The sequence below is a fragment of the Cydia fagiglandana genome, chromosome 17, assembly GCF_963556715.1.
Source record: "Cydia fagiglandana chromosome 17, ilCydFagi1.1, whole genome shotgun sequence".
Taxonomy (NCBI): Eukaryota; Metazoa; Arthropoda; class Insecta; order Lepidoptera; family Tortricidae; genus Cydia; species Cydia fagiglandana.
The window spans coordinates 3979441-3994673 of NC_085948.1; the positions used below are offsets into that span (position 1 = coordinate 3979441).

Genomic DNA, 15233 nt, shown 5'->3' on the forward strand with positions numbered 1-15233 from the left:
GAGCGCGGGCAACCCCATTTCCCGCCGAGGTATGTATAGTGCTTTTCTCAAACATGCAATGAAATAAATAAAATAAAAAATCCACGAAACCAAAGTTTTATTTATAGAATAAACTAAAAGTAAACTACACCCAAAATATAACCAACACGTACCTATATCATTATCACCCGTATATTTTCATGTATCTTTGATTTTTTCGCCTTGTATCCGTCTGACTGTCGTTTTCGTCACATAAGTTTACATAGTTTTTCATGTTGATATCATGTTTCACATACATCGTTGCTTTATGCATGGAGTAAATAAGTATAATTTCCACAGTGTTGACGAATTTGTAGTTACATTCATTTAAAATATGCCACAAAACTGTTTCTAATAAACTGTAAGCCATTTTTCGTAGTTTCTCAAATAATAAAATTGCCATAAGCAACCATATACATACTTCGTCTTTGACTTGGCGGGAGAGGCAGCAAGTTATTTAAAATCAATTCTGCTTACGCTGCCAATTCCAACACCTACGATTACAATTAATATTAATTTCATTATTTCGTCGGAACTCATATTAAAGTCAAAAAATCAACAACGCACCATAAATCCAATAAAACAGAATGAATATTTTTCAACTTTACCTCCATAACAATTTAAAAAATATAACTACGCGTGTTTGAGTAGACCTTTTTACCGCTAACGTTTAGATGAAATATTTTAAATGTTTTTATTTGTGTAGTTAAATTTATAATTTAAAATTATAGAATGTATTATTTATTAAGTTCATGTTGATTTTATACAAATAAAACTGCAAATTATAGCAAACATTGTTTTTTTTTTTTATAGGCGTAGTGGCAGAGTGTCATTACGAACCATAAAACAAATACTGCCTCTAGTTTTTTTTAATGGATGAATGCCACGATGCTGTGTCACAAATATCTGTGAAATGAAAATTAAAAAAGAGGACTTTGCCGGCCTAGGCCTGCAAGATGTGTATGAAATTCCATTAACGACCTTTTGTCCTAGCCGCACCTGAAACGTCATACTTCGCAGCCTATTATAAGGAACATAACGTCAATATTTCATTGCATGTTTGAGAAAATAATATATCCCGATACTATCACTGTCATCTATATTGATAATACCTATTGTCTGTATATATCTTACTTTAATTGTATTAAGCAACTGCTGATCCGCAAAATGCAAAGTAAATTGTAAAGTTGTAGTGCACGCAAGGTTAGTCTAACTTTTTTGAGGTTGAGGTTGTAGGTAAACTAAATCTATGCGGCAATAAGTTTATCTAAATCGATAAGCCTTGGGTTAAATCGGATTAACAAAATATTGTCGATTTAACGCTATGTATCAAATGTATATACGTCTCAACTAGATTTTGTATGTCAAACATGACCTAAGGTATTAGAAATCATTGTTGTTATATTTGTGAAGTTATTATTTTATTTAGTTCAGTAGTTATTTATCACAATAGCTTAGGTATATAGTAGACGTCAAAAAATTTACGACTTTATTATTTAATTTCGAAACACAAACGTACTCTGTAATTAGTTCTTACAAAGTGACAACGTTATGTGAAAAAAAGTAGACAATTACATATTTAATGTAATGTAAGGTATCAAGTTATTCTCAAGTTCTCCTAACTACATAACCTCGCATGTAATAATAAGACGCTCTAATATTCTCTAAAAATATTTAAATTTACTCGATTATCCCCATGAAGACGTCCTAAATCTTATACAGAACCACGTACCGCCATCTACCGCAAGTATCCCACATACATTACTTTCCCCTCCGCGGCTCAATGACTCAAGATGCGGTTGCGTGCTCAGAAAGTGTAACCCTACCCTTAAAACACCAACGACACCCCAACGATCCTTCTCATAGTGCGTTCAGGCCCCTATTTCCCCACGGTGACAGGTGTGACAATTGTCGACATCACTGTTACTGACGTCACAGGCCTCCTTAGACTACGGTAACCGCTTACCATCGGACGGGCTTGTTTGCCACCAACATATTATTAAAAAAAACTCCATTAAATCGCGAATAAATAAGTAGTTATTTTGCGGAGCTAATGACAATTGTCACAAGAAACGCGACAATTGTCACAAGAAACGCGACAATTGTCACAAGGAACGCGACAATTGTCACGAAATTCCGACACAGAACTCATTTCCTGTCAAGAATTACCGAAAGTTCTTTTAAATCTTGTGACAATTGTCATCATCATCATCATCATAAGCTTAGCGTGAAAAATACCTGTTTTTGCCTATATAATAAAGTTTTTTTTAAATAACACAATGATGGTAGCAAACACGAATACGGCCCGCCCGATGGTAAGCGGTAACCGTAACCCATGGAAGCCTGTGACGTCAGCAACAGTGACATTTGTCGAACTCTCGCACCTGTCGCCGTGGTGAAATAGGGGCCAGGTACGAACGGCAGGTGCCTTAAATAGGTCAATCTGTTCTTAAGTGGCCACGAACCGAATACGAATACACTTCAATGTTTAACCGAACTTTTGTGAATTGTGGCATTGAAAGAGGATTCGGTTATGGTTAATAATTTCGTAACTTTGGCATTTTCGCTTTTATATTGCATTTGACGGAGAACTTGAATACGAAAACTGGTATAAGCTATGCATAAATTATAACGATGGAGCAAATATCGAGTTTTTGTTTTTATTGAAAAGTCGCTCGAGCTTTTAATGCGATACTAAAACATGAAAATGCTGTTGAAGGAATATTGACCGCCGAATTGTAATACAAATTATACGAGCAAATTAGTTCGTCTTTGTCCGTACAACCATTTTGTTTATTCTAATCAATTTTACACATGAACATAAAATGACCCACTATGGGAACCATTATAGTAATGTTTAATCTAGTTTATTTTGATCGTATGATAAAATTGCATGAGACTTTTATTGCTGAAATAATTTACTTTTCAAAAACGTTGTCCAAATCATAATGGTCTAACTAGACGAAAACATATGCATCGGAGCTCGTACATGGAAGATACGGCCAATTCAATTGCCAAACAGATGATGAAATGGTTAGTCCATTATTTCAAGGAAACGGACATCTGCTCGAACTTTTGTGATTACCCTCCAACGCAAAATCAAATAAAACTCTGTGAAAACGTCTCCTCAAACTCATTATACAACACATACCATCTTGAAGCTACCTTACCCTTCGGGCCCTTCAGTTGTCAAACTTCAGGTAATACTGAAAGTCCCGAAGAGGGTTGTCACAGAGTCGGCCCTCGAAAGAAAGGTTCGTATGAGATATTCCTCGAGATATAATTGGTGTTTTCACGAAGTTATGTCGAATACCCTCGGTATTTTGCCTCTTGGGCCGCATGTTAATATATTTACGGTATTTAAGGACTGTATTTAATAATAGAAGGCCTATTTTATGTTGTAGCCGTAATTAAGTACGATTAATACGTTACAGTATAACTAACCTTCATATTATAAAAAAAACATGGCCGTATTTTTTATACGGTTACCATAGTTCTTAGTTAGGTAATAATGGCTTTCTGCCGTATTTGAACTTCAAGATATTCACAAGAGACGACACGTACTAGATCCATTCTAGATACGTTATAGTTTAGATATCAACTAGTTCTCTTTTGCAGCGCAATTCGAGCAACCAATGTCACTTTTACGTTAGATAGAGTAAGATATCTATTTCATGTGAATTGGATCTCTAAGTCATATCCTGTGGAAATCGTTCAGGAGTATCTCCAGAATCGCGCAAAATATGTCAAATTTGACAGGTTAGATCTTAAATATATCGTATCTTGGTGATGTCTAAAAGATATCTAATAGATATCTATTTCAAAATCCGAATCGGGCCCTTTATCTTCAATTGTGATTATAGCGTTCTGAGATTCGATCGAAAGCGCTTTGGTTACATGCACCCGATAGCGCTTGGTCATTTCCGAAATGTGTAAACGTGAGCAGCCAGAATAATCCGACTGATTTTGTATAAGATTATAAAACCGCCATTATTTAATTAACACATTTATTGCCATCCAGCTATACAAGACATCCGCGCCAGGCCACAAAAATTTAGTTATATATAGCTGTAGTACCACGATCCCGACTATCGGGTCGTCCGGCCTGAAAACGAAATCATAAAATACCCGATAGTCGGGTTTTCAGCACTGAATGTAACCACAAAATAGTTTTATTTGTCTACGTGACCATGATTCAATTCTAGTACTTCCAATCAAGATAAAACTCGTTACAAAGGGCAGGGGATCGACTCGGCTACGTGAATGAACATTCCAGGAGGAATGGCAATCGAAACTGCAATCGTAGATCTCGTCTTTAACCAAACGACGTATTTTAATATAAATACCGCTACGCTTACAACCTTTCGCCTGTGTGTAACTCCCTCTTAATACAATGTGACGTATTATAATACAAATACTTCGGCACTTAAGTCTTTTGGCTCGTAAGGTGAGCGGAGGTGGAATTAAATTCCCGCATTGTGAGACAGGCACCAAACCGGACTAATCCTAATAAGGCCTAGTTTCCCCTCTGGGTTGGAAGGTCAGATGGCAGTCGCTTTCGTAAAAACTAGTGCCTACGTCAAATCATGGGATTAGTTGTCAAGCGGACCCCAGGCTCCCATGAGCCGTGGCAAAATGCCGGGATAACGCCAGGAAGAAGATTGTGAGACAGGCACCAATAAGTGTGTCTCTGTCCTTTGAACATATTTAACACTTCCTTTGTCGAGTATCTGTCCATTTCTGTCATGCAAATTTCAACAGAAAATTGTCTTAGTGCAGTTTCTTGAACGCAACAGATTCTGTATGGGAATTGGATAGTGTTTTAATTTTGTAACTTTTTAAATTGCTTTATAAGTATTAAGGTGATGTCGCTTCAGTCAGCAGTTTTTGAAAAACCTTAGCGCTTCTTTCGATCATAATACGTTTGCCAAAAACTATGAATAGCAATCTAGAGTTTGACCTTTCTTTATACTAGTACCTAACTTCATCGATTTTAAACCTGATTAAACACCTTTCGCACAATACAACAAATCACGAAAATAGTTCTATTAAAAATTCGTGACAACAATACAAAAGACATGGCTACATGTGCCATAGACCATGTACCATTGATATGCCAATAACGTCTTATTTCTAGTAGACTATTTATGATATTCCTTATTTGTGCGCATAACACAAGTAATTATTTCCCAAAATGCGCGCAACAAAAGCCGGCGGGATAGCAAACAATATTTTATATTTATGGACGAACCAAACGCATTTCGTTAACTTAACGAGAGCCATAACTCTCTAGAGATATATGAAAGGGAAATGGAATCAATATTAAAGGCTTAACGTGCCTATACGGGTAAACGTATTCTTAATCTGATGAATGAAATAAAGTCTAGACGATACGCGATTGCGATGAAAGATCTATAATTGTGTCGTACTTTAAAAAAAAATATTCGTCAACTTTTTGTACTTAAGATACCATTTATAAAAGAAAAATATACAGCAATCGTGTGTTTCAAAGTAATATTATTGTACTTACATTTAAATATTTCCTATTACTGAAATAAACCTCTAAGTAAAATGTATAAATCAAAATATTTGGTATAAATAAATTAAAATTTCCTTGTTTTATTTAGATGTAAGTAATGGACTAAGTATACCCTATACTCACATCTCGGATGCTCACGGTTGTATAATTTTATAGACCACTAGTTTTGCTAAAGGCGAAGTCTGTTGAGAGGTGTCAAAAAATTTGCTAACTCTCAGCATAATCACTTTGCCGCATGACGAAACAATCAAATTGTAGTATTTAATACCAAACAACCAATGTTACCTTAACGTCAACTGACTGGCGGAACGTGGCGTGAAAACTAAAGTTATAGCACTGTATGTACACTGATACAAATGCTACTGAGCTTCATAGATAGTAAATAAATAAAAGATAAAAAAGATAAAAAATAGTTTATTCAAGTATGCATATTACAATGCGCTTATATGAACGTCAAATAAACCTTTACCGGCTCCAACCGTACACCTCTGCCCCGAGAAGATTTAAATCCCCCCTCAATTGGATTAAAAAAAGGAAAAATCCCCCCCTTGTTTATAAAAATCTGTAGTAACTTCTAAGATTCATCCACCGTTATTTTTCACGGATTAAACTAAACGTGAGCACCCGCGGAGCGTGCAGGGTTAACTAGGGGTCAACGGCCGTATTAAGGCTCGGAAAATGAACGGCCTTAAATGGGCTCACAAATTACTACTTGCACTGACAGGGCACAGCTCAGCGGTAGGGTTTAGTCACCGCCGGCGGTTTTCAACGTCTAACTGACTAAAACTTCAAGATATTCAAGATATAAGAGACGACACGTATTACTAGATCCATTCCAGATACGTTATAGTTTAGATATCAACTAGTTCTCTTTTGCAGCGCAATTTGGGCAACCAATGTCACTTTACGTTAGATAGAGTAAGATATCTATTAGATATGAATTAGATCTCTAAGTCATATCCTGTGGAAATCGTTCAAAAGTATCTCCAGAATCGCGCAAATGTCAAATTTGACAGGTTAAATCTTAAACATATCGTTATCATATTTTGGTGATGTCTAATAGATGTCTATTTCATAATCCGAATCGGGCCCTTAGTCACCGCCGGCGGTTTTCAACGTCTTAGTTATGGGTTATAAGTATATTGTTTTTGTTGACCGAGCCAGGCGTGGCTCACTCCGCGATTTCGTCGCTTTGCTACAGGTAGTTAAAAGTATATCCGTTCCACACCAATTTTGGTGGCTAGCCATAAGCCGCAGGTGGCGCTGTCGCTACCTAGCTAGCGGTGGAACGGATGTACTTTTAGCTACCTGTAGCAAAGCGACGAAATCGCGGAGTGAGCCACGCCTGACATTATTAATCTCATCTTAAAACTACGCGATTAAGTCTCGTTGTACAATTTAATAATGATTCTGCTGGAGACAAAGGCACTAGTTTAAGTGCAGTAGTTGTTAATTGGCACTTATAAGTGCATTAAAACACGCCCAAATGAAAGGCAAAAGTTCTCTAAATTTACTAGCGCCGCGCCGCTCCAATACTATTGCGGTGCTATGCGACGTAAGGGCCAGCCAGAGTTTTTCTTTTGTGTTTTTGTATTTAATATTATTATATTTTTTGTCATGTAATTCGATATTAAGAGACCATATACGTCTCTAAGTAATTGTACGTTAGTTACGTTAGTTTGAATTGGTAGTTGCAGTTAATAGTTGTATTTTATAAAATTGTTGATGTATTGGTATTATTTTTGCTTGTATGTAAATTCAATCTTGACGTGTAAAAGTGCCCTTGTGGCCTATTTGTTGAATAAATGTTGAAGTTAAAGAAACCGCCGTAAGGTACCTTTTCCCGTGGAACGTCGCATATGGACTCAAGTTCACGTAACAACAAGCGGGAGCGTACGGGAGTTATTTTGGGCCGGAAATGAGCCTTGCTCTAATGGCCACTTATAGAATTATGCCTTTAAAATTACGGGAGTGGCGGAAGCGGCACTGGGGCCTCGTAAAAGTTGAATAAAACATAACGAGAGTGCGTACTTGATAGTAGTTTAACTTAGTTTTAGGCTCGATTGTTATAAGCCATACCACAGAATAAATAATAGTACTAAGTACAGAAGACTCACTCTAACAAAACGCGTCTGTTACGATCAGCACAGGTATGACCTCTAGGTGGCGACAGCGCCACGCGCGGCTTATGGCAAACCCTAAAATTGGGGCCGAACGGATGTACTTTTAGCTACCTGTAGCAAAGCGACGAAATCGCGCAGTGAGACACGCCTGGCCAGTGGCCAGCACAAATTACAGCTAAAGGGGCCCACTGATTAACAGTCCGCCGGACGGTATCGGCCTGTCAGTTAGAACAAAATTTTGACAGCTCCGAACAACTGACAGGCCGATATCGTCCGGTGAACTGTTAATCAATGGGCCCCTTTACTGATATGATTTTAATATGGTTTAAATATCGGTTTGATGCGCACGTCCGAATAAACCTGTGTTATTTCTACTTTTTTTCTACGCAAGCGTTTTCTGATTCGTTCACATGACGCTTTCTCAAAAATGATATGCAGAAAATTGAAATTGACGTAGATTGAAGGCATGAATTCATAGCAAACAAAGTAATCGATTAAACAAAGATATACGCACGGACGGAAAGCTCCTATTTTATTACAGCCGACTATATTATCCCTGTCAGTTGATAACATCTATGATTTGTTGCCCATAGAGCAAGTAAAAGAGCAATCTGCTGGCTGTAAATCACGTTGAAGTATTTATAGGCAAATGAACGGTTACTAGAAACAAAGAGAATTTGAAATAGAGAGTTACTGTCATGGTGAACTAGCTTTTGCCCGCGTGGAATCAGTAACAGCAGCTAAAGTATAGCGCCTGGATAAAGTGTAATAGCAATCATTCCACCCCCGCTTTTCACTCTCTTTAGGGAAGATTTCCGACATAAAAACTATCCTATGTCCTTCCCCAGGACTCAAGCTATCTCTATGCCAAATATAAACTATATCCGTTCAGCGGTTTATGCGTGAAGAGGTAACAGGCAGACAGACACACTTTCTAATTTATTATATTATATATATTAAGTATGGATTATGTAGCTACAGTACATTTACTGCCATCTTTCGACAAAAGATAAAACTGTTAGAACGCCATTTGACTTTGATCCTTATTCTTTCACTGATATGTGTAAACTTACTAAATATTAATATTAACGCTATCTACTCGACAATAGGCCAAAGGTATGGTGCAATCTTTTCGAGCGAAGGCGCCATAACCTTCAGCCTACTCTCGAGTAGATGGCGTTAATATTAATATTTTAACAAGTTATCACATATCAGTGAAAGGATAATGATCATAGTCAAATGGCGTTCTAAAGGAGCCCACTGATTAACAGTCCGCCGGACGGTATCGGCCTGTCAGTTGTTCGGAACTGTCAAAATTTTGTTCTAACTGACAGGCCGATACCGTCCGGCGGACTGTTAATCAGTGGGCCCCTTAACAGTTTTAACCGTCTGTCGATTGATGGCAGAAAATGTACTGTAGCTACATAATTTACCATGACAGTAACTCTCTCCCTGTCCCTGTCTCGTCCTAATGGTCATCCTAAATGCCGTTGGGCAGATAGAGTGGTGGCAGATCTCCGTGAGCTGGGCGTCGGCGAAAACTGGCTGGATACCGCTCTGGGCCGATCAAAGTGGCGTGTAGGGTTTCTGCTCGAGAATTCCCGAGGCGAGAAATCTCGAGAAATTTGTCCTAAGTCGAGACGGGAAAAAAATATTCAATGCCTCGAGAACTCGAGAAATAAATCTCTTGTGATGATGTGTCTATAATGCATTTCTTTAGGTAGTTAAATAAATATGAACAATGTCCTTTTTTTTTACATTTTCAGGTAGGAACCTATTTAAAACATTTATTACCAAACAAATAAAAAACTACCTTGATTTGTCCCCTATCGTTCTAGCTTTAACCGATTTTTGAAACTTTTGAACTATCATGATTCATGACATTCATGTAGCGTCTTTTTATTTAAAACTGCTTTAAAAAATTTTGTAACGAATTATAGGACCATGTAATAAGTGTAATAACAAATATTACAAAACTAATTTACTATTGATAAATTAAATCATCCCGATATATTCCTATTAGCAAAATATTACAATTTTAGCAGCTTTATTGTTACGTTGAGTACTTGAGTAAGTACGAGTAATTAATATTACGTAGTAAAACTTCTGTAAGTTTTATCACATCGAGTTAAATTTATTGACTTGAATATTGCTGCCTAATAAAATACCATATTGTGGTTCGTTTACATTTTGTTGAATACCCAAAAAAATACACTATACAGGGTGTAATTTTTTACGTGATACAAAATATGTTTATCTAACTCCATAAACAACTAGCAATTGAATGCTCCTACTCTCGTTGAAATCAGACAATTTTTTTTTTAATTTTTTATTCTTTTTCGTGATATTTTTTGTACTTTTAAAGGATATTATGATATTAAAACAGCTTTATAAGATATTTAAAATGTAAAGTGAACTAAATTACTTTTCAAAGTAGCATAAATCACAAAAAATGTTTAATGACTTGTGATTTACGCTACTTTGAAAAGTAATTTAGTTCACTTTACATTTTAAAGCTGTTTTAATATCATAATATCCTTTAAAAGTACAAAAAATATCACGAAAAAAAATAAAAAGTTATAAATAAAATTGTCTGATTTCAACGAGAGTAGGAGCATTCAATTGCTAGTTGTTTATGGAGTTAGAAAAACATATTTTGTATCACGTAAAAAATTACACCCTGTATAGTATAACACATCGCCGGTGCGCACGCCTGCACCTATAGTTTTTTTTGTTGTTATATTTTTGATTATTAAGTGCAATTTATGGTAACTAAAATGTACCTTATGTTTGATTATTGATCTCACCTACGATTCCTACGAGTCTGATTTGTAAAAAAGCAAAATAATTAAATAACATGGTGTTTATTGAATCTTTCAAAATTTCTCGAGATACTCGAGAAACTCGAGAAATCTTGGTCGAGAATTCCCGTGCCTCGAGAAATTAAAAAGGTCGAGAAACCAGAAACCCTAGTGGCGTGCTCTTGTGTTGGAGGCCAAGACTCATTTTGGGTCACCGCGCCAACCAAGTAAGTAAATAAGCAACTCTCTATTTCAAATTCTCTTTGCTAGAAATAACGTATGAAGTAATATAAGTATGACACGGGTCGCGCTGCGTGATATTCGAAATTAAAGTTCTCAATGGGGTTCCCAACTAAACTCGTTATATTGGGCTGAGTAAATAATGCTTTGATAGTGCCTCATTATACAACTCTTCAGTGCCTCGTTATACAAGTGCCTCATTATATTAATTTAGATGGAAGAAAAGCTTATATTCGCACTTTCATTACGATTTTAATCCCAGTGCCAAACAAGTTCAATTTGACTATTTTTATTGTTATCCAGATACAGTTGGCTGTTTGTGAACCTAGATTATAAGTATACGCATATGAATATGGGAGTATATTTAAATTATGTAAATTTTATGTACGTCTTTTGATCTACAAGGAGCATCCAATCACAATTGTAGTATTTAGGTAAAGTTTTGAAATAGTACAACGTATATGCAGATTTTGTCTGTTCAATTTTCAAGTTGCAATCCCTACATACTTTATTTAATTTGAATTCCAGAATGAATATTGAATACCGTAAAATAGAAATATCGGGAAACGTGTAAAATATGCCGCGCAGGCTAAAAGTCAATAGCTATAAATCTTCACACGTTAAATACAGGTAATCAAGGCTGTTATTGCCGCTTACAATTGACAGCGATTGGCACAAAACCAGTCTGACACGCGTATTCGGGAAACGAGATAATCACAAGATCTAGAGACGATATAGAGATCAACTAGATTTACATTGAATATCGACTAGATGTTACTTGGATATCTAACGGCTCGATTCCGAAAATGAATGCGATCTCTACTAGACCTCAACAAGTTACGATATGGATAATTTAAAGATATTTGTAAGATAGATATGTCAAATTTGACGTTTCCGCGATTCTGGAGGTCCTCTTGAACGATTTCGACAAGTTATGACTTAGATATCCAAGTCACATCTAGTCGATATCTAATGTAAATCTAGTTGATCTCTATATCGTTTCTAGATCTTGTGATTATCTCGTTTCCCGAATACGCGTCTTAGTGGGAACTTGGTTGATGAAAAGAATTTTGAAGCAAAGGGCAGGTTTAAAGTTTATAAATTGTTTTCAATACATATGATGTCGCTGATATTCACAAAAATAGTGAAGGCCTTGGATCACCGTTTCGTAAGTTTACAGCAAGTGTATTATTGCAACTGCGGCAGCAAACCGCACGTCAAATCTTAAGCGAGACATGCCACGAGTCATGTCAAAAGTGATCAATTCATAAAATTCGAATGTTCTCCAGGTTGTTTCATGGTCGTTTTGAAACGAAACGTCTGAGGCTAGAATTAATTAGGAGATCAAAGAGTGCGTGATTTCTGCGCCGCGGGGAGAGGCTCACGGGGATCACGCGTGATTAATATCAAAAGGAATTTTAAGGCAATTTGTTGATTGACGATCAAATTCACGGAGTTAAAGGTAATTTTCAAAATATATTCAAGGCATTTTTTTCATTTGTTTTAACTGGCTAACTACTTATGTATTTTTAAAGATGTACTATCTAGACCGTATGTTTCTTGTTGTATTATGAATTTAATTTTATTAATTAATATAAAGTTACTGTTCGATTTTCATAGTTAACACCTAGAAATAAGTAACAACCCAGTTATTGGTAATAATTTATTTCTAACGGCCCTATTCGAACTTTAAGATAAGTCAGCTAATAGATCTTGAAACGATATGGATTAGACATGTCAGTGTCAAATGTGACGTTTCTTCAAAGAAAAATGACACTTTTGACACTGACACATCTAATACATATCGTTTCAAGATCTATTAGCAGACGTATCTTAAAGTTCGAATAGGGCAGTAAGTATTCATTACTAAAATTATAGGAGGTAAGACTTTTTATGCGGCGAGTAGGTACCTACTAAGGCCCACTTGCATCATCCCACTAACGCGGAGTTAAGCGGTTAAACCGTTAACTCAATGTCAAATTGTACTGGTAACCATGGTAACTCCAGGTTTAACCGATTAACCCCGGGTTAATGGAATGGTGCAAGTGGGCCTTAGAATACCGACATGTTGATGAATTGAGCATAATATATTATATTACAATTTTTAATACAGTATATAATTTTTAAAACCAAGAACTCAACACAATACCTTCAAGATATCTGCCGCCCGTATCGTAGAGTATCATTTCTACTACAAGTACCTTGTTTACAGCTACGAGGCTACGGCGTAGCAAGTGTTCGTAGCATGTGTTACGAATAGCGTAGAAAATAGCGAAAAGTATTTACAGACTTGGTAGATACTTTTTTGCTATTCAACATAGGAGCACTAAAATAAACATGCGGATAACCCACACCAGAAACGAATATACCTAAGTATTTTGTGTTTATGTAAAATACTGGGCCAAATGTTCAATTTATATAAAATGAAGAACAAAGGGATGGATAAATAAATATATAATATTCAGTAATGATGAAATGGGTCAGGTTGTTAGTATAAAAAATGCAAAACATATTATATTTCGGTTATGTAAGAGGTAATAAAAGGTTAAAGAGGCTGTCGTAAAGATAAAAAAAAAATCCGTACACATTTGATGAGTAGGTATCTCACATGATGTAATATGTATACCTACTTATAAAATTCTCACATGATATAATACATAAAATTTACGAAAAACATGTCTGTTTGTACAACATCATAACCGTTGCTGCTATGGACTCCTTTTTTTTTAATCATTTGATTGTTACGGTTACTTTGGCAATCGTTACCTAAATCTTTGTGTGGGTAATTATTTTAAGGTCTAGAATCATTAGCAACCGAGCTGTCTACATAACCATGTCAAATTAGCGCCCCTTAAAAAAATTACGAAGCCAACGTTTCCCCAGTAGGTCCCATTACTTAAATGTCAGGCTACGTTAATTAGGGAGAGTCATTAGAAGCGATTAAAAAAAAAACTTGAGCCTGTTTGGAATATAAAAATAGCGGAAATATAATGTAGTTGGAAATACGACTTTGCTATGTGGAATTAAGGCTAAGTTTAGATTTTATGCTATTGGACTATACGAGGTCTAGGAATTGTAAGAATTGGGGAAAAAATGGTGTTTTTGAAAACTTATAGGGCCCGATTCGATAGGGCCAAGATACGATAACGATATGTGCAAGATCTAACCTGTCAAATTTGACATTTGCGCGGTTCTGGAGATACTCTTGAACGGTTTCAACAGGATATGACTTAGAGATCCAATTCACATCTAATAGATATCTTAATCTATCTAACGTAAAAGTGACATTGGTTGCCCGAATTGCGCTGCAAAAGAGAACTGGTTGATATCAAAACTATAACGTATCTAGAATGGATCTAGTACGTGTCGTCTCTTGTGAATATCTTGAAGTTCGAATACGGCAGATAGTATCTTTATGTACTTTATGTGTATGGAGACTACAATTTGCACAAATTTGCCCTTACAATTTATTGGAACAAAATATATATGTAAATTACACATATAAGGAAAATATAAGAATAACATTTTTGTTATACTAAAACGTAACGTAGGTAAACTTCCTCGAAAATTTAGAAAAATTCCGTAGTTGTTAAACATTAGGGGCTAAATATTTCCATATACTCACATTTACGTTTGTACCTAGGTTATTTTTAGCTGATGAAGGTAGAAATACAATTATTAAGCTAATAAATTTCGCAGCGCCCCGGCTCCGTACAAGAACTTACTGAGACGTTCGACTTACAATATTAAAGGCGAATATATATAGGCCTCTGTTCGCAATAGTAACTTACAAGGTTCAGCGAAGGCTCTAAACGCGATACCTGACTAATAAACAAACCGAAATCTTTTAAGGTCAACCCGCACTCGCGTTGCTAGGGTCAAAGCGCGGGCGGGGCGTTCTAACCTCGAACTATTTACAAAATTCGCACACGATTGCACCGAGTGACAGTGTTTTGTTTTATCGGTGTCAAAGGAGACGCGTTCTTACGCAATGTGTTGGGCACACGTGGCTGTGTCTGTGTAGGTGAGGCGCGTGTCGCGGCCGTGTCGCGCGACGTGCGGCCAGCGGCGCGGCCGGTGCGGGACTGGGCCGACGAGCCGCCCGCGCCTGCGTCCTGCGACACCCCCGATTGATGTAATATTTATCTTGGATTAAGAACTGGATAAGAGGCGATCGCGCGCTCGGTGTATTTAGGTATACAACAGGACATACTTTTGGAAATTTCAAATAATTTTGCCTGAATAGTTTTAGTGAGCATTTGTGTTGTGGAGGCCTCGGCCGGATCAATCGTTCGTGTTCGGGGTCGCTCGGGCGTGCTCGCGTGACGTCACAACGACGCAAGCGCCCCGACAGGTGGGCGCACTGCGCACCTATCATATGATTATGACGTTTCCGCCGATTGCCGCTGAAATTGGCTGCGGTTAGTTTGCGCGATCTCTGCTGGATTTTGTCACATTTGCTCCCGATATGTGGGTTAGCTCGTTATTCGGGTATGACATATTTGCTATAAG

The 15233-nt window shown here is 36.8% G+C and overlaps 1 protein-coding gene across 1 annotated transcript in view; it reads right to left on the bottom strand.

The window, feature by feature from the left end:
- Positions 1-14858, bottom strand: part of LOC134672994 (atypical protein kinase C) — a 212202-nt gene extending 197344 nt beyond the window's left edge. Inside the window, exon 1 of the mRNA XM_063530953.1 lies at positions 14710-14858. The gene's annotated coding sequence lies outside the window, so the exon portion shown is untranslated. The remainder of the gene's footprint in view (positions 1-14709) is intronic.
- Positions 14859-15233: the final 375 nt, after the last annotated feature.